This window comes from Cygnus atratus, chromosome 3, assembly GCF_013377495.2.
Source record: "Cygnus atratus isolate AKBS03 ecotype Queensland, Australia chromosome 3, CAtr_DNAZoo_HiC_assembly, whole genome shotgun sequence".
In the NCBI taxonomy this organism is placed as follows: Eukaryota; Metazoa; Chordata; class Aves; order Anseriformes; family Anatidae; genus Cygnus; species Cygnus atratus.
Window position 1 is genome coordinate 35,729,139 of NC_066364.1, and position 20,984 is coordinate 35,750,122.

Genomic DNA, 20,984 nt, shown 5'->3' on the forward strand with positions numbered 1-20,984 from the left:
AGGTCTCCAGCTGTTTCAGCAAAGCCCTAGCCTACTGATTATATAGAGGCTTCAAGGGTCAGATGAAAAATCCAAATTGTGGAAATCTTGTTTGCTATGGATTTTTTTTTTTGATAAACTCATAACTTACAGAATAATTTCTCTTTGTTTTCATTCATATGGGTCTGCAATTGCAGTTCATAGGTAAACAAGTATCTCTGATATGAAGTCAATAGGAGTTTTTCCGGTCCAATCTCTGTCTCACTGCAGAAAGTATTGGCTAAGATGTCAGGTTGTTTGTACATCAGGTTGTTTGTACATGAGTTAGTAGATCTGCCTGATCAAGGCTGCTGTCTTCAACTCAGATGGTCAGAGTATGGGCTTAGAAAAGATTGGATGGTCCACTCTAGCTATCACTGTAATTGTAATTTAAGGACTTCGGAACTTGGCCCTAGATATCATCTTTTATCATTGCCATTAACAGGTCCTTCAATTTTAAAATGGCTTGCCATTTTTATGTGTTCGTGAACAAAACTGTGAGCATGTACTTTTCCACATATTTTTGTTCATTGCTATTTATAACATAGCTGCACTGAGTGATCTTAGTCATGGAAAAGGATGAAATGTCTTCTCTTACACATTAAATATATTTATGTCTCTAAAAGTCTACTTTAACAGCCTACAGGCAACTTTATCCTTCCTGTTTCTATTCCTTAGATTCTGACCCACTTGTGAATTACGACAATATTTAGTTAAATTCTTTACACACCTCTAAAAGAAACACAATCCTTTATGGAGCTTACACTGGTTATTCAGAACATGAAATAACAGGTGAAAGAGCATTTATACTTGAAAGGTTTCTTCTTGGTCTAATAACTAGGCAGTTTTGGGCTGCTGGCCCATAAACAATGTGGCCAGCAAAGAATGCTGTGTTGGCTCCACCTGGATTTTGAAGATGCATGATGATTTTGCACAGCTTTAGGGAAATCACAAAGTGAAAACATGATGCAATCTATTTTTCTTACTATTATTTTGTCACCATGTGACATGAGGTAGAATATTGTGTCATCTTTATTTCTATGTTAGTCTTTTGTTTCATCAACAGTGGGCTAACAGAGCAGGTGAAACATTCACTGACAAGGGTGTCTTGTGCACACAAGCAGACGAAGGGGAGATGGGCAAAAGCACTGTGATCACCATGAAACCATTGCAAGAGGAGGGACAGTAGGAAGAACAGAGGAAACAGCTTGTTAGCACGAGGGAGCTTAAACTGCAGCCAGCACTGTAATGACATATCAGTGCTTTATAGCTGTTACTGTTGAACCTGCTGAGATCACTTTCAGCTCCTGCTGTTTCAAAACGTATCATTAGAACCTCTTTAAAAGAAAAAAAAAAAAAGAAATTGAAATTGGATTTTGACTGATTTTTTTTTTTCTTTTCAGAAACCTTTTTGTCTTTGAAGAAAATGTTGGAGTGTCACTGAAAGTCTCCCTGCTGTTAGCTCCTATGTCTTTGGGCCAGCCTACTGACTTTCTGCACCATTTTTCTTCCACAGACCACACAGTTAATGGGATGCAGGGGCTAAAACCCTCTGGTTGTCTGGCTCTCGGCAGTGCATGTGTCCTGGCCCAAGGAGGTGCTCTCAGCGCTGGCAGCATCTGGTACCCTCCTCCCTCATCATGGCAGTAAGAAGTAACACCTCTGCTAGTTCTTAAAGGCCAGTGGAGGAGATAAAGAGAAAGGGGTTTGATTGTCCAGATTTTTAATGGGAGCTGTAATGAGATCAATAAAGTAGGAAATGGTGCCCACAGAGAGGCTATTAAGCACATCACCATTCTGTCTTTCCGTCAAAACCACGTGAGTCAGAAACTCTTCCAAAGGTTAACAATGGGACTGCTGAGGCACTGTGCAGAGATAGCTCTGCTATAATTCATGATCATGGGCAAGCAAAAGCCAAAAGCTATTCAAAGCAGGCATTTTACCAAGTTGTGTTTTAAATCTGCTCTGTTTAAAGCACATTTGCTGAAGGCATTTTTCTGCTTGTGAAGAGTTAATTCTCCACATGAAGCATTAATGTCTCAGAACTGTAACTTGAAGGTATGATCTTTTCACATAGAGAGTCTGTTGGGTGCTCCAAAGATGATAAATACGATAACAAAAGATTAGTGAAGATGCAGAAAGCCTTTGGCATACCAATGTACACAGGATCATCCTCAAGTACCTCATCATGTTGCAAGTGCTGATTTTAACTAATTGATACCACTTTGTGGCAGAAGGTCAAAAGTTAGACCCCGCAATCTGACTTTGCATCTTTTGACAGGGTGGGCACGGCACAGTTGGCAGATGTAGCCATTGACCTAGGCAGGGCCAAGTGCATCCACTTTGCACTCTGGTAAAAGCCATCCCGAGCTTAAAAACACCTCAAAGACTGAACAGGACTAATTCTTCAGCCTGGGCATAAATCCAACATCTTTTTAGCATTCAGCTTTTTTAGGAGAGATGAGGAAAGAGGCCTTTCAGCTAATTTACTTCAGTGGAATTACTTGAAGCTTATAACAGTATGATTTCAGCCAGAATCAGGTTCTACATAAGCAGCTGTTCACTCCACAATACTTTGAAATATGTGGTTAAAAGAAGAACTTTCCAAGATGCTGCAGCAGCCAGTAATGAAATGTATCTCCTCCATATGTTTTACTGGAGATGCATCCAGTGAGTCTGCTGCCATTGTGTTTAAACCTCATATAAATACTTCCACAAGTTTGCAAAGAAAAAAAAAGGAGCAACTAAAGCTCATAAAAATTTGTATTCACAGAGACAGAGGAGCTTGAGAAAAATTAAAGTGTGCATAGTTTCCTACCTTAACATTTACCAATTGCACATTAACATTTTCATAAATTTCTCATATATGTATCTACAAATTTTACTTTCAGATTTGCATTTAACCAACTTTATCAGATAAATTGCCTGTCATCAGATAAACAGGCTAAACACTTCGTAGCATCCAGCTCAGAGATCTCTTACATAATTACTTATTTTCTCCTAATCACTATGTGAAAACAAACAAAAGGAACACGACCTTTTAGGAACTGAGACTTGGGTGGAAATTGGCAGTAACAATAAGCAAGGTTTTCAGCTGTAACAACGATACCTTTCCTCGGGGCTGGGACACAGTGACATGATGGTATTAGGGAAAATTGTTCTTTGCAGATCATATTTTAAATTATATGTGGATTAACTGGACAGATCAGTTACCACTGTTGTCACTAGAGAATTTTGGATGAAAATACTGCTGGTTTAGAACCAGGAAGAAACAAAGATTATAGCTAGAAGGACCAATTTTCACTTAGTAAAAGAAATGTATAGTTACTCACCTTGCTGAATTCAAATTTTATTTGCATTTCAGAGGCTTTAAACTCCCTGTTTCTAGGGGGGCAAAACATCTAGGACGGTTCTGATGAAGAAGGTTAGACAAGCGAGGAGGCTTTAATGTTTTGTGGCAGTCACATTAAGAAAAATACTTTCATTAGTTCTACAGACAGATTGTACATTTAAGGGCTGTTTTGTTTTATATTTCTGTGTATCAGAATTCAGGGCTTCCCCTGAGAACAGCATTGGCAATGCAGATTAGATGCCTCAGATGGTGCAGTACAAATGAGAACAGTTTATATCAGCAGAGGAGATTATGAGCTCGGCCTCAGGTAAAATGTCTTGTGAAGTTATGTTTCCCATGGAATTCTGCTCACTGTTCCAGGATAATATTGCACCATTTGTGTTACAGTCTGTGCTTATATGGAAAGTATGAAAAGGGAGTTCTTTCCACCTGCAGCACAAACCAGAAATTTTAATGCTTATGTTCCTTAGGGCATGAATTTTTTTTTTCTTTAATTTAATTAGTTGTAACACCAAAATGCTATTAAGAATATTAGCCTTTAATGCAGCTGAACTCCCAAGTAATCCCTCTTGCAGAAATATATTTGCAACTGCTTTAATTTTCTGTCTATTTTTCAGAAAACCAGACATTTTCAACAGCCACAATTTATTCTTGAGTCTCTCTGCTAAGCTAAATGCACAGATATAAAGTAAGCAAGAATGGCTGGGACAAAAAGCTAAAACTGTTTCTAAAGGATAGGAATTTATTTGAAAGATGGGAAATGTGTCCTGTTGAACCACACGGAAATTTGGACTTCTGTCAGCATAACAGGGAAGAGTAAAATTAAAGATATGATGAGTCCAAAGGAAAATCACCATAAAGGTGTCGCTCTGTTGTAGGAGACAAGAAGACAGGATTCAGAACCTGGGTGACATATCTAAATTTAGGCGTCTATATGTAGATATTTATGCTCCCATTGTAGTCAGTGAAGATCTAATCAACACAGCCAGGTGCCAAGCAGCTAGCCAGCCATTCTTCTGGAGTCAGCTTCAGAGAGCTGAATCTCATTACAGTACTTAAAAAACCCACCCAATTACTTCAGATTTTTTTTTTTTATTGGCTTTAATAGTCTGAGGCAGAGCCCTGAATAAATACAGGCCACAAGCTGCCGTGAGAAATCTCCATCTGTATTAGAATATTGCATTCACCTTTGATTTTTTTCTAATACTGAGGTATGGAAAGATCTTGTGTGATATATTAAATATTCCTACCCTGCCAAATATGATGGATACATCTAGAATTATATGAGGAGCATTTCTGGTGTTTGTTAGATGACAAACTGTGCTCAGGAATTATGTGTGAGACTGCTAATTGACCTAAGCCAAAACTGTACTAGGACAACTGAATAAGTAGAGTCTAGATCTAATGACGGGGAACTTTTTAAATTTCCTAGTGTACTTTTCTTAGTGGCACTTTTTAATTTCCTAGTGTAGACATAGAGGAGCTATGCGCGGTCATTCAGAAAAGCAACAATTTTCAGTCTGAGCCTTCTACTAGTGTGTATTAGGAGCCAACAACCACAGCTAAGCGCTGTACAACAAGGCTGTCACAACTTCTATCCCTTATGTATGCTCAGTGATCTTCTCATCCATGTTTCCTGTGGAGGAGGAAATAAGTCAGCCTTTCAGTATCATCAGATACTTAGTGCCAGCAAACTTTTTGGTAGTATCCTCCAGCCGATTGGGAAGAGTGGAATGTACCGAGACTGAAAGTTAACATTTATAGGGCCATTCATTTCTCACATTCTCTGAGGTAGTCATATGGCCATGAATTTGAGTCTATCATTGGACTCTGACCAAAGGCCTCCTAGAGTAACCCAGATGTTTTTCATACGCAGTGGTCAGATCAGGCAGTAGATGACACTAACCAGATTACCTCTTATATGTACGTAAGAGAGGAAAGGATTGTGGTTGCCAAGTTTTAGACCTTTGCTTTCCCCCGCAAAGCTTTGGAAATTCTGGAGGTTGAAAACCAGAAAGGGATTGTGAATCAATTTGGCCACAAAAATATTCCCAGACATACGGATATCTTTAAAAAGTGGGATTTTTTATTTAAATGAAAGATCAGCTAAAACATATTTTTAAAATATTCCTTTCCCAGCTTAGCTTAGTCCTTATCGGGCCAAAGCTGCAGTAATTGAAAACCTGCCTTGAACTACGTTTTTCTCAGGCTCATTTCAATCTCATAAGAAGTAAACAGCAGACACTTTGTTTACATGACAAGGATCTAGGCTTGCTAACTCTAATGGGAGTTACACCTGCTTTACCTGCATTCTGCTGTTCCCAAGCTTTGTTGTTCCTCAAGCAACAAACACATACTTAATTTTCTAGGCAAAATAACATTTCTATCCATTTCTATCAGAAAAGCAGCAACTTTATCCACAGACCACTTTTCCTCACAGTTCTATTAGTTTAATTGCCCCACTAGCACTATAACAAATTTCTATTAAAGCAGTAGGTTTCCTTACAGATATATTGTAATACCTGGTGATATATTTATCCATTGCATAAACAAATGAGGAGAGGAGAGGAGAGGAGAGGAGAGGAGAGGAGAGGAGAGGAGAGGAGAGGAGAGGAGAGGAGAGGAGAGGAGAGGAGAGGAGAGGAGAGGAGAGGAGAGGAGAGGAGAGGAGAGGAGAGGAGAGGAGAGGAGAGGAGAGGAGAGGGCAAAATGCTATTTGGAAGGATTCTGGGACAGAGAGCAAGGGACTTTTAATTGAAACATACAAATATCTACAAATTAGTATTTTTAAAAGCATTTTCATGACTTGACAGCTTAGGAAGTTAAAACTGTTCAGTTCACTACACTCAGGAGAAAAGCTTCCATGCTGTGCTGCGAGTTCATGCACATATCATTTGCCTCCTTTGTCATTGCACATATGAATGTTTCTGAAGTACAGTCCGTATATTGATAAGAGCAACTGCTTTTGGGTGGCTCCTGTAACTGTCTATGTGTTCTGTACATGATCTATCTGCCAGAATCCTGAGGAAGGGCTTGTAATTTCAATAATTCTCTAAGCTAAAACTAACTGAATGCCCACTTTTTAAAAAATATGTATCCATGCTTGTTTCTTGAAAACATCACTCACCATCTTTGTTGTCATCTCACATAATGTGATCAACTGGAGACTTCAAGAGTTCTTATAGCACTAGACTTAACCCCAGGGTTATGTTATTCCACTGATGATTAAAAAAAGCCAAAACATAGATATATAAACTGAACAGCTTTTGTCATTGATTCCATTATGGTAATCCTTACTCCAGTTGCTCTTGTAGAATAATGAATCATCACCATCTTATCGTAAAAGAACATTTTCTTTCAGCATTGGCATGATTTTCATGGCAAGAGCCTATTCATTCTGAATTGTTAGTATAATCCTCAGTGCATTTTTTATGATTACACTCCTCTTCAGAAGGTTTTATGTTGTATCCTGCTGGCAGTAGCAATGATGAAAGGCTAGAGATATTTTCAAAAAAAACAGATCTTTTTTTTGTACGTTTGTGACTGATGCCACTCCATCCTTGTGGAATAAAAGCATGGATTTACCCATTGCTGTTTTTGTCATGAGAGACTGCTTAAGTGTTACGCACAAAAATCACACATATATGTCTTGTATAACTTGCCTAATTTAATTCAATATAATCCAATAAAAAGGGAAACCTCACGTTTATGAGCAACGCCCTGACCTTTTTAAAATGACTTCCCTGTTTTCTGCTGTGTGATTACCTAATGTATATGGTGCTGTGGTGATGGAGGATACCAGCCACATTCTAAAATATTCATGAGAGCTTTAGGCATTAAAGTCAAAAACTTTCAAAGATCTGTGAGAACCTAATAGGCATACATTACTGCTGAAAGTCTCATGTTAGGTTAATAGGTCTATTAGATGATTTTGAAAATTTGATTATTGTTGCTGATGCTTACTATTATTCTTACCATTTCATGCAAACCTCCTCCAATAGTATCTGACCACCACTTAAAGCTCTGTTTCTCAAGGTCTTGCAGAGAGAGACTTTCAGTTGTCTTCATGTAATTCCCTGAGCACTGCTTCAGCTCTTCCAGGCAGGCAGTGAGAAACATTTGCAATTACTGTCTGTGCTTGTGCATATTTCCTCTATGCCTTGGAAGAACAAAGACTGCTGGTGGCATTTAAAGGTAATTTGCAATTCTCTAGCTAGTGTCAACACTTGAGGTGAAATATGTCTTGCATAATCCTCACTGCAGATATCTATATTAGGATGGTCAACTGAAGATCCCACTTTTTTTTTTTTTTTCTATAGAGAGAAATACATGCTTTTCAGAAGTTTTGAACTATTCCAGTTATCTAATATAAAGTGACATGAATTTGATATTATGAATCCCACAAGCTTTTTTTTTAATTAATTTATTTTTTTTTTCATTAATTGTAATGAGAAATAAAAATGACCAGGCAGATGCAGGTGACAAAAACCTGATAAAAACCTGATCCTGCAGATCAAGCCCTTTAGACACTGCTAGTCATTGTGATTATCTCACTATTCTGCTGTGAGGAAATGTACTTCAAAAGTTCATTTGCAGCACGCAGATGAAGAAGTGTAACTTTTGATCATTAATAAGTCAAAAATGAATTAGTGGTGTGGTGCTTTATATTTCAGTGAAATTTACACTAACAAAAAGCAATGGGAGTGAGAAGAGAGTGAGATTCTCTGCAAATCAAGTAATTGTCAAAAATCTTCCTATCTATTATTATTACTATTTTTTAATTTCTAACAATGGATTTGAGAGGTGTAAAGCTTAAAAAACATATAATGAAACTATATATCCCTCATCACCTTTATCTACTACTCAAAATGCTGATGAAAACAAAAAGAAGGGCAGAAAAGTTTCCAATAAAAGTGGACTTGTGGCTGGATTTATGAGTGTATTTCACTGGAAGAGGATGAGTGGGAAGAGAAGCTTTATAGCACTGTAGGGCGTCTGTGAGAAGTGGGAGAACTAAGTCTCACTGAAAACACTTCAGTGTATTTATCTTGGTGGAAATAGTTCATGTAAAGGCATTAGTTACTTAGTGGAAGGTAACTTGGAGCAGTCACAGCATTTTGAAAGTAAAAGTTTTTTTTTTTTTTTTTAAGAACAGAAATGGAACTTGAAGAATAGTTCTTTTTCTGAGACTTGAGGAATTTAGGAACCATCTCAGTGAAAATTCTCTAAGAAAAATAATTTGGGGTTCTACAAAAGAAGCCTTTCACACTTGCATTCCACAATACTTTTGAACTATGTAGTCAAACTCTTGATAGACCTGGAAAGGAGGTGTCATCAGATAGAAACAACCAAAAAAATGATGCAGAGATAGAGGAGGACTTGCCCAAGGTAGAAGGAAAATTATGACATTAACAAAAAGTGAAGGTCAAACCACGTACCTCAAGAACAGGAATGCCTGTTTTCTGCTGGCAATCACACCACCATAAAATGGGATTGTGAGATGTTCTGTTCAATCAAGACAGCCACAACTACTAAGGACTAGACACTGAGGTAGGTGGAAACTATTAAGGAGACAGGTAAGGAAATCCTGCCTTGATCCTTGCTCACTATTGCAGGGAAGGAGACAGTTTTGTTCCTACTCTTGTGCTGCTGGGATAGAAGAAACATGAAGAGTAGGCCAATGTTGATGGCATTTCAAAGCAGGGAGGAATACACAGCTAGGACCATGTGTGCCAGACCTTTAGGAGAGTGCATAACACATCTTTCAAAGGCAGAGCATGGCAACATATTTCCCTAGTTCAATAAGCACTAATATCTATAGATGTTTTTCATCAAGGCATTTTTTTTTTCTGCCAGCGCCTCTCTTTCTTCACAATCTTCAACCATACCCAAGCTCAAAGGAGGCCTTATTGAACCAAAACCATCCACTGAAGCATATTTTATGAATGCATAGGGGGTAGGTTATGCGTACTACCATGTCTACATTATCAATACTACAGCATAACATCCCAGTTGATGTTGAAGATTGTATCAGAAATATTTGATACCTTAATCACAAGTAGTGTTTATGTCACAAATTCAAAAGTTAAATGAATGCTAATCTAAACTGTGTGAAAATACAAAGAAACTGGAAAACTAATGAAGTAGAATATCAAGTCTAACATGGCTAAAAGTAAAGAAAGACATTAAGTGGAGAAGCAGAAAATAAACACCACTGGCATTTGAGTAAAATTGTGATTGAGTAAAAGCAATACAGGGACAATCACTTCCCTAGACCTGCTGGCCACGCTACTTCTGATGCAGGTCAGGATGCTGTTGGCCTTCTTTTTGACCTGAGCACACTGCTGTCTCATATTCAGCTGGCTATCAACCAATACTCCCAGATCCCTTTCCGACAGGCAGCTTTCCAGCCACTCTTCCCCCAGCCTGTAGTGTTGCATAGGTTTGTTGCGCTGTAAGTGCAGGACCCATCACTTAGCTTTGTTGAACCTCATACAGTTGGCTTCAGCCCATCAATCCAGCCTATCTAGATCCCTCTGCAGAGATCTCCTAACCTCAAGCAGATCAACACTCGCGCGTAACTCAAGCCAGCAGGCTGGGGGTGGGCAAGAGGTGGGGAAGGGATCTCACCAGGGCAGATGACCTAAACCAACCAAAGGGATATTGTATGCCCTATGATGTCACACTCAGCAATAAAAGGTGGGAAAGGGGAAGGAGATGGGATGATCTAGTTATGAAAACATCCATCCTGCAAAGCAACTGCTGTGTGTATTGAGGCCCTACTTCCTGGGACAAGACCGAATATCGCTTGTTGATGGGATAATATTTTTTTTTCTCTCTCTGTGCTTCCTCATAGACTTTGCTTGTTTTTCCCTCCTCCTTTCCCCTTTAATTAAACTATTCTTATCTAAATCCATAATTTTTTGTTTGTTTGTTTGCTTGTTTGTTTTCTTCCTTTCCGGCATACTTTCTTCTCCCCCTCTTCTTCTGAAGAGGGTGAGTGAGGGAGTGGTTGTGGTGGAGTTCAGCTGCCCAGCAAGGTAAAAACACCACAGGCACTCAAGATGATCTGCTCCATGAGCTTCGTCGGCATCGAGGTCAGACTGACAGGCCTGTAGGGACCTCCCCTGATAGCCAGGACTATGAAAATCATGTCAGTGTAGAGTGAGTTCAGGTGCAGCTCTCCTCAGATTTGTGTTATGGCCCGGCCTTCACCTACAGCTCCCAAAGTACTCAGAGCCCAGACACTACAGTACCTGAATGGAGAAAAGAAGGAAGGTTTTTCTTGTCAATAGTGGGACAAATTATGCTGAGGCACACTGAGCATCCTTAATACTTATTATAGCCTCTCCACTGTCATAGGAGTGCTGAAAAGAGCTTACATTCCCAAAAAGTGGCAGAGACACAGATAAGCATGACAAATGCATGAAGTCTGAGGCAGTCCTAGGGGTAGTTTTGGATGTGAGGACATGAATTGCCTAGACACCTAAGCCAACGCCGCTGAGCTACAAGGGGCTGATATATCTGGTTGAGATACAGGTAAGGGAGAAAGAAAGTACTTATCTCAAGCCCTCAGCCAAGTGCTCTCAGGTGACATACCTCTACCGTTCTCCTCCTGGGATTGCTCAGGAGGCTCCCTTGCATCTTTATATTTTATATTTTCTGGGTACTCTACGAGGAGGCGGAGTATGTATGATTCAGGGGTGAAAAGTCCCTGGGAAGCAAGGCACTATAAAATTGATCAAGTTGGTCCCTAAGAACCAACAGAGTACAAATGTGTTTTCCATTTGCTTGCTCCCTCCCCATTTCTCACCCTGAATGCTATTACCTTTTCAATATCCAAGCCATGCCTGCCTTTCATCAAATTTTCAAAAATATATTAAATCTGATTGAATTTGACAGGTTCTGGCTTAGGAAACCATTTGCACACAGCTAGTGAAAATCTGAAGCAGTTGTACTAATTTGTCATCCAGCTGACCTTTTTGTTGCCTGGAGAAAAGGCCTAGAAAAAGCTCCTTGGCTTATTAAAACTTTGCATCCAGAAAAAGAAAATAAAATCATGTTTTAATTTATTTGTTCTGTGTCATTAAGATAATTAGGAAAACAAAGCCCACTAGAGGATAAAGAATCAACATTTCTGTACTGAAGAATAAGAAACTGTAGCAATTATATGCATACCTCCTGTACAAATGTAGCTGCTGTTTTCCAAGATTTCTCTACCACATGATATATAGCCACTGAAGCAATCAATAGAAAACGTGTGAGATGTTGGGACATATCCAGGGAACACATCTGAACCTAGGAACTCAGAAGCTTTCCTGATATTTGCAATTCGGATATTTCAAGGATGGCACCCAGTTTGCCCATGAGTCTGAGCACTTGAACTCCACAATGGGCTCAAAACCAAGATTTTCTGTTTGGAGCAGCCTAGAGCTCTCATGAGAGCATGGAATTGAACACAGCTAGAAATGACACTTAAAAGCTATGGACTGAGAGGAGGCAGGGAATGATATGAAGGCAATGAATCACACATGGGAGGAATGATGAGTAGCAGAGAACCCTTGGATCCCAATGAAAGATCAGGTAACATGAGATGCTGCTCCCTGCTTTTTTTTTTTTTTTTTTTTTAAGGAATGCATTATTATTATTTTCTTTTTCAGAACGTGTCTCCAGGGTATATATCCTAAATAGATGACACTGCCTATTAAAATCAAAGTAACATATAATAATTTAGGTTGGAAGGGACCTCTGGAAATCATCTGATCCAAACCTCATTCAAAACACAGCCAGCTTCCAAGTTAGATCCAGCTGCAAGGTTAAACTGGGCTGCTCAGGGCTGGATTCAGGTCAGTTTTTTGGAGATTTCCCAGTCTTATCTTCACAACCAGTTCTGCAGAAAACACTAGCGTCTCAGCTGCCTCCTCGACCTTGGTCCTTCAAGCTGTTGAGCACCTTTCTCACACACACAACCTTGTACATCTTTCAGAGATGCCTACATTTCTGCTAAATGTTTGGTAAAACACAGTACTTAATTAATGAGGTCTGGACCAGATAGATATGACAACAGACTCGTTCAGAATAGAAGAAAGGCAGACTGCTGTTTGGTCTAATTATATAAATACAGATAAATTCAGAGAGCTATAGGAACAGGTAGTTTGTGATCTTAGACAGTGTAAATATTGTAAATAGCTCCTTCCCCTAGTGTCCTTGCTTCCTAGGCAGTGCATATGAAATGCTTGGAGGCAGCCACTCTGATTTTGTTCTGCTGTGTAGTCCAACCTGTCCCAGGATGTACACATTATAAACAGGTGACCAGCAGGGCCCGCTGTCCAATGCCCTAGCAGTCCTTTGCTACAGGTCTGTATGGTCTCTGCAGTCACTGCCCACTCCTTCACTAACCATATTTCAGCTTCACTTCTGCAGAAGTATAGCCCCAGAATGTTTCCGTTCACCCCCTCACCTCTCATCCCTTAGTTCTCACCTTTTTTTTTTTTTTGGCAGTCCTGGAAGTGTTGCTCCCTCTTACCTTGTTCTGAGTGCTTTCTTTTTACTGCCAGAAAAATAAATAAATAAATAAGTAAATGAATTCCATGCAAAAACAGTTTTCAGTAAGGAAAGCCCCACAGAAGGGGACTGCAAGAAGTGTGGGAAGCTCCCCTAGTGATCTATTTGCTGTCACAGAAGGAAACAGAAGTAGGTGCTGGTGGCCTTTTGGTGGTCACCAACAAGCTCCTTCCCATCCCTTTCAGAGCCAGACAGAAATTAATCCCAATGACCTGCTGAGAGGAGATAGCAGGGGAGCTGGTTTGAGTACAGGGTAGAGTTTGAGAGTGGAAATGCACCTGTGCTTCAATTCCTATTCATAGAATCTAACAGGGACTATGGGCCTGCAATGAGTACAAAGCTCATGAGCTCATTAATCTCAACGTGATTAATTATTTCTAAAGGCAGATGAATTTCTTTCATAGATGAACATGTATAAGTAGAAAGTTCCTTTTGACTTGTACCAATGAATGCAGTGCTAGAAACATAAGAAGCTACGGTTGCATATAAATTGCAGATGTGATTTTTTTGCCAAATGTGAATAATTATGATATTGTTCTTCTACACCAGCTAATCAGGATGCTTGTCTGTCTGTGTGTGTATGTGTGCAAAAAAAATTGATATTTTGTAAAGATCCTCTAGGTAAGAAACAGATTAGTTAATGGCTATGCACTACTTATATCAACACTGAAAGATGTAGAGAAACAGAAGCTGTAATTTTTTTATTTTTTTATTTTTTTTTTAGCAAAAACAAAAGAAAACAAAACCAAAACAAGCCAACAAATAAGAAAGAAACAACAGCAACAAGCACAACAAATTTGAGGAAACACAAACACCCGAATCTCTCGCTATTAATTCCTGCAATGCTTGGCCAATATGACCTTGTGAACTGTTCCCTGCAAACAGGCAGACAGAAGATATTCTATGTGATAAGTGAAACTTGCCTGATTTCTACAAACACTTGACCAGTACTTTTGTATTGTGTGCCAGTTAACATCTGCACTTTCAGCAAAAAAAAAAAAAAAAAAAAAAAAACGTACCCCAAGGCAAAAACCTAGTTGAAAGCTAAATGTAGAGAGTTGTTGCCATAGAAAAAAGAAAAAAAGAAAGAAAGAAACAAACAAACAAAAAACACCATTTCTATTAACACATTAGAACAAGGACCATGCAGAAAATCTGTATGATTTATTTCTTGAGTTAGAATACTGAAAATTTAGGTTATCATAGCACATGTAGACAGTAAGAATAAGGACTTTGATCAGGCCTAAATAGATACTTAATGCTGAAGTAGGCTTCAGATTGTGATTTTTTACTACTCTCAAAAAATCGGCAAAGACTTTTTTAAGTCCAACAAAAAACATTTTATTGCAGACAGGTTTTGTAAAAAATATTATTATTATTTTTATTATTATTTTTTCAAACTAAATATTTGTAAGCTAGAAACCTACTCATCTCTGTAGCCTGAATATATTCACTGAGTCAGTAGCCTGAACTCTTCTAGGCCAAAGTGCCTTCATCACTCAATGCTGAATTCAATTAATTTGCCTCTGATGTCAGAAAAAGGAATCAATAAAACTTGCACTACTCAGAACAGACAAAACGTGAACAGAAGATCCATTCTGTACTAAGAACAAGTCTCAAATATCTGAGGAAAAGGAAATATTGTGTGAGTAATAGAAGTCTAAGAGAATTTCCTGGCTACTGTTTATTCAACAAATATAAAAATAATAGGTTGTGTTTTAAAGCAGCAAAATATGAGACGGCCTGACTTATGGTGATGATGTTAAAGCCTGGAGCTCTAATCCCAGAATTATGGTAGGGAAACCCTGAAATTGGAGTGTCTTTTTTATTCTTCCAACTCCAATAATTTACCTCTAAAGTTCATGTAGTACAGTGATTTTTTGCTTGAGTAGAAGTCTCTAGAGGCCTTACTTTCCATGCTTGCAGTCTCACAATGTCTTTTGCAGGCTTGGTCTGGAAATTTGCAACACCCTGTTCTTCCATGGCTTCATTGCTAACAATTCAGTTTGCTGATGAACAGTTGTAAGTGTCTAACAATTTGGGGAAGGGCTGTGCGTGCCCCTTGCACTGAATAAAGGCTATCTCTGTGTATCTGCTTCCTTGCTGGCTGTATATCTTTGTAAAATACACTGCTGACAACTTTAGAGAGTGGTGCTTTTGGAAAGTCTGTAGCAGTTGAAAGGCTGAATGGGTAGTGCTGCATTTCTGTTTTCAGAAAGTGTAATTTGCAGGCAATGGTCTAAAATTTCCAAAGTGCCATGAGAAATTTAGAGTGGATCTATTTTGTTGTTGTCCAGACTGGTAGGTCTTAAAGTGGCTTTGTTCTCAGAAAGGAACAGTTCAGCCAGTGCTGGGAAAAAAAATAAATAAATAAATAAATAAATAAAATAGTCCTTTCACCTTTCAAATCAGATGCTCACAAATTTGTTCAGCCCAAATTATACCTTACTTTTTTTTCAGATAAGGCCAAGAGTCTCATAAATCTTGAAACTGCCTTGGTGAAGTGTTCATGATATCAGTTCATTGTAGCTGAATATAGAAAATATGATGTGTTACTTGGCTCATTAGGGAAAAAACAAAACAAAGCAAAACAAAACCTTTGCTGCCATTTGGCTGAGTAAGAAACACCACTCGTAGTGCTAGAGAAAAATAACTTGGGTAGGAATGAAATAATCTTGCCAGCTTCCACAGTATTGCATGAAACTTCTGAACTGCTTACTTACTCCAGCACTTCACATGCCTGTGAAATTCACTTACACTGGGGATGTGAAGGAGAACAAGAAGGAAAGGTAAAGAAAGATGAGACAATGAAAGGGAAAGTACAGAAAGATAGAATCTGAATAGCTGTGGATAAAAAAATATAAGGCTTAAATATTAAATCTAGCACATAGACAAAAGATAACAGAATGCATTATTTTATAATCATGTTGCCCCCAAATTTATTCCTAAATTTTCTTAAAATTCATGACTTCCTCATGATTTTAGCTGTTTGGATTTATCAATATGTAAAATCTAAAACTGATAGACCAAACACAACCCAACAACTAAACTCCAATAGCAGTTTCACTTTTCAGATTTTTTGCTCTGAATTAGCAGTGAATATGGTGAAGATGCCAAACGCATTCATACTTAAATAATTATTTATTTTTCATCACTTTTAATTAGCAAGAGATAAATGATAATGAAAACTAAGGTCAATGAACAGCTCTTAAAAATTTGAATCTAACACAGCGTGTTACTTATCAGACAAAAATATAGGTTTCTCCAAAACTTAAAAAAAAAAAAAGTTATTAACATCCAAGTAGTTAGACTGATGACAGCTAATTACAAACATTGTACTTCTGCAGCTTACTAGACTAGCATATGCTAGTTATAACTTGCATTGTTTCATAGTTAAATACTTTTATGATTTTACCTTCATTACTAAGATCAATACTTTTATTGATCTTACCTTGCCTTTACCCCAGTACAAAAAAGACAGGGATCTCATGGAAACAGTCCAGCGGAGGGCCACAAAGATGATATGGGGCCTGGAGCATCTTTCCTATGAAGAAAGGATGAGAAACCTGGGTCTGTTCAGCCTGGAGAAAAGAAGACTGAGGGGGATCTCATCAATGTGTATAAATACCTGGGGTGTGGGAGACAGAGGGATTTGGCCAACCTCTTTTCAGTGGTTTGTGGGGACAGGACAAGGGGTAATGGCCACAAGATGGATCACAGGAAGTTCCGCACCAACATGAGAAAGAAACTTCTTCACAGTGAGGGTAACAGAGCACTGGAACAGGCTGCCTAGGGAGGTTGTGGAGTCTCCTTCTCTGGAGATATTCAAGGCCCGTCTGGACACCTACCTGGGCAGCCTGCTCTAAGGAACCTGCTTTGGCAGGGGGGTTGAACCCAATGATCTTTTGAGGTCCCTTCCAACCGCTACAGTTCTGTGATTCTGTGATTCTGTGATTCATTCTGTGAAAAAAGAAAAGTAAAATGAAAACCACAACAAAAATATCACCACCAGACCCTAGCTTAAGTCTAATTTTCATTCTACTTTCCTTAGAGGCTTTTCTGTGTCTAAAGTATGAGGTACAGCCTGGGTGTGATTTAGCTTTAGCAGGGCAGATGTCCTCTTCTAGGGCATAATCTAAATGACCATGTTTATCCTCAGGAGGAACAACTTCTCTCTTCTGAAAGAGAAAATCTGTTGAAAATCTGTCTGAGGAAATGTGATTGCAGGTCAGAGAGAATGTAATGGGAGTCAGAGCTATATCAGAAGTACCATTTCTTTTGTACAAATGCTGTCTGATTAGTGAGGAACTTAATAGATTCCAGAAGAACCACAAGAATCACAACTCTTGGATTCAAGATGAGATTATAAAAAATCATTATAATAATTTCAAACTAATGAGAACTAATCTATTATTACGAGCAATTCCTGTTTCAGAATTCTCTAGCTTCAACACCTGTTATTTTTGAAATATTTTTTGATATGTAAAAAAGTTCTTCACTATTTAAATTTATTTTCCTTGCACGTATTTTTGGTTCATAAACATTTTTGATACATTTTATTGATTAGTTGTAGTTCCATATTTTGTTTTGTTTTATAAAAATAGAATGTATACATAACATGTTTTATATCAATACTTGTATTTTAATTTTAGATTCAAAAGACAATAATGTGTTTACATGGTAATCCACATTTCCATCTCAACATGATGTTTGGCATTCACTCTGGTTTCATTAATGAATTCTTTACAAATTCATTCAACATGAGGATATTTCCTTGAAACCAGTGCTAAGCTATTTCCTGACCCATTTAAGTTTAGAATATATTGGTTCAAACTCATTTCTATTAATTTAATTACAAGATGTAGTTATTTTAACTCAATGCTAAGTAATCCTTCATGAAAAAAAATTAAAAAATTACCTACTTGATTAAACACTCTAAGATACCAGTTATCTTGATTAATTTAAAGAAGTTTGATTACAACAGTTCTTTTGCGTTTACTGTAGACATGAACAGTATTGAAAGCATTTTGTTAGGCTATACCTAACATAGGAAAAAATATATAAATAAGGCTATCTTCCTTTTACATAACAGGAGTGATAACTTTTCCATCCTTGACTATTTGTAGGATTCCTTGACAATCCTTGATGTTCATAAGAATGTGTCCTTCTGCAATCTAAAGAATACCCTCAACTTGTATTTAACTTTCATGGACATAGAATGTTTCATTAACTTTTTTTTTTTTTTTTTTTAAACAAATGTAAATTCCTTATCTCCCTGTTTGTATAAATTGTTCTCAGTTTCACTCTTTATTTCATCATTGATGTTATTATCTTCCTACTCAAATGAGTTTTCTTTATAATGAAATGTCTTCAAAATGAATAAACAACTATAGAAGAGAAGAGTTAATTATCTTGTCAAGAATTTCTAACACTTCCAGATTGCCAGTTACTATTTTACATTTTATATGCATAAATATTCCCCTCCCATTTTATTTTGCTTGTGTTTCTTTTTCTTCAGGGAATTGAAATTTTGAAAATTCTAGGATATTAGGATCTGATGATATAAACTGTCCACTCAACCCCCTTCTGCCTTCTTGAATCTGTACAAGCCTTTTAATTTTAGTGTTTTACTTGGCAATATTAAGATATCCAAAGGGCATAATTTTATATTTGCTTATATTAAACTACGTCAGGTCATTCGTGAGCTATTAACAGATTTACTTGAATATCTGTTACATGTTACATAATATATTATTAAAGATATTTTTAATCCTAATACTGCTGGCAATTTGGCTATTTAAGAATATTTAATCTCTAGAGATTAATAAATAAAATGAAAGATTATTTTGGTCAGCTGAACTTATCATCTGGGCAAAGTAACAACAACTAACACTTTAGAAAGGGAATATTACATTAAAGATAACAGTTTAAAAAAGAATTCTGAGTATAAACAATGAAAATGGTTAATAACAATAAACGCAAAACTTTGGGTCTGATGATGTCTTTTAATCCATGGCATATTGTTCTGGGGAAAAAAGGCAGAAGTTGTATAAAATCCCTTCAGAAATAAAGCCCGGTGTACACCAGCTAAGTATATAGTAGTTAATTAAAAGAAGCAAATTAAATTGCCTTTTTTTTTTTTTTTGCACTTACCCTAACTGACTCAGCGTGACTGATGTCTATACTATGGACACTTCCTACCCTCCAAGACAGGGGGCTGTACCTAAGCCACCTATTGAAAATGGTTTCTTTTTGTAATGAATATTTTAATAGCTGAAATGAGCTTGGGAAAGGTTTGGGAAACGTCTGGTGGGCGTGGGTCAGAGATGTGCCTGGGACTGCCCCAGCAGGTTTCCAGTGCGGACAATCCTGTTCCAGTATTCAAGTGCTCCAAAGCACTGCTTTATTTGTAGTTTTACCTGTTCCTGTAGTCAACATTATTCCTGCACACCCTTTCCTTCATTTCATTTCAAGCTCACAAACATCTTGTTCATGAGTAGCCTCATTGTTATTAGCAAAGTGGTTATTTAGATAGAAAGACTAGGAAGTGGAGTTGTATAAGAGCAGGAAAAAGTTCTAAAAGAAACAATCAATTCCTAAGGTCTCCTTTTATTTCCCCTCAGCTATTTGTGAAAGAAACAATGATACAGAGATATTTTTAATGCCCTAAAATGTGTTCTAAGTCCATAGATATACTGCTTGCTCTCATAAAAATAAATTAAATCATGTAGGAATGCAATAGTTGTCTTACATGTTTGTTCAGATGATCAGCTCTCAATAGCAACCTGTGGGCTGCATGGCAGCTGGGACCTAAGAGATCTATCGATCTGTACATGATTTTCCCTAATTCTTTACTATCTCCATCTATCAGCTATATAAGGAAATACAAACTCACATCTGTAAATACCTTGAGATCTACTGAGAAAATTCACAAAGTTTTGTTATTTTCAACATACTTACCATTATTTCACTTTTGATCTTAGTACAGTCCTTATGGCAGGTTAAACTCACACTTATAAAATGGTGAAATTCTTACATTATTGCACTTCTTAGAGCATTCAGCTCTCTTTCATCCTGAATCACACAACAGATAGAATATCAATATTATGATAAGCTTAAAACTAAAGAGTATGTAAAAAAATGCTATTAAGGTTATCTTTGCCGTGACCCGATTTTTCTTCTGTTTTACAACTAATCATTTTACATCATCATTATTACTTTACTGGGTTTTATTTATTTATTTATTTTTAGATACAATTATCCTAAAAGTTATAATTTCATGACAAGTCCATTCAAGGCCCCTTAATACAATAATTGTGTAATAATTAATTTATTTCCTTTGGAAGCTTTCAGGATTTCTAAAAATAAATATGGTTTTGCCTGTCTGCTGTCATGCAACCTTTCAGAAATTGAAAGAGAAATCCACCTCAACAGACCAAGTGGCAGATTTCATTTTCGGATCCAGCAATCCAGTAAGTAAATCAAGGTTTCATGAATGAGATGGTAACATCCTGTCATCATCCCCAAGGACGGGACAAGAATTTAAAGATAAAATGAATGTAAAATCCATGTGAGCACAGACTTCTGTTAACTTTTATTATGCACCCATCCACTGACTGTTTACTATATTATGATGGCATTTTTTGAAATATTAAGCATTTCAAAACTTAAAATCAATGTGGTTATGAATTGAAAAATGAACTTTGTGACACTTTATAACAATAAAAAAATACATGAAGAAGTTCTACAACCTGTCTGGCTCTGATGTCCAGTCTCACAGAAAATGCAGAAAGATTGAACCTTAAGATCTGGAAGACAACATCTTGTTTTGCTTTATCCTTCTTGAGGATCCTGAGGCCAGCTGCACAGCCTGATGTCATTTGTACTATTAAATAGTCCTACCTTCCAGAATGTGGTGGTCACATTCAGACTGCCTATCAGAAATGGTTGTTGGCATTTGCTTGCTCCTGAGCCATGCCTAGGAACAGTTTGGGAGATGTTAGATTGGCAGCTATAGCCATGACAGAGACCATTCTTATTAGTTATAGAT

General features: G+C 37.5%; 1 long non-coding RNA gene across 1 annotated transcript; it reads right to left on the reverse strand.

Moving 5' to 3' along the window:
* Window positions 1-16,419: 16,419 nt before the first annotated feature.
* On the reverse strand, window positions 16,420-19,998 carry LOC126913273 (uncharacterized). Its single transcript, XR_007708134.1, has 3 exons — window positions 19,895-19,998; window positions 16,783-16,894; window positions 16,420-16,478 (listed from the first exon to the last, which is right to left on the reverse strand). It is a non-coding gene; the product is annotated as an uncharacterized LOC126913273 (long non-coding RNA).
* Window positions 19,999-20,984: the final 986 nt, after the last annotated feature.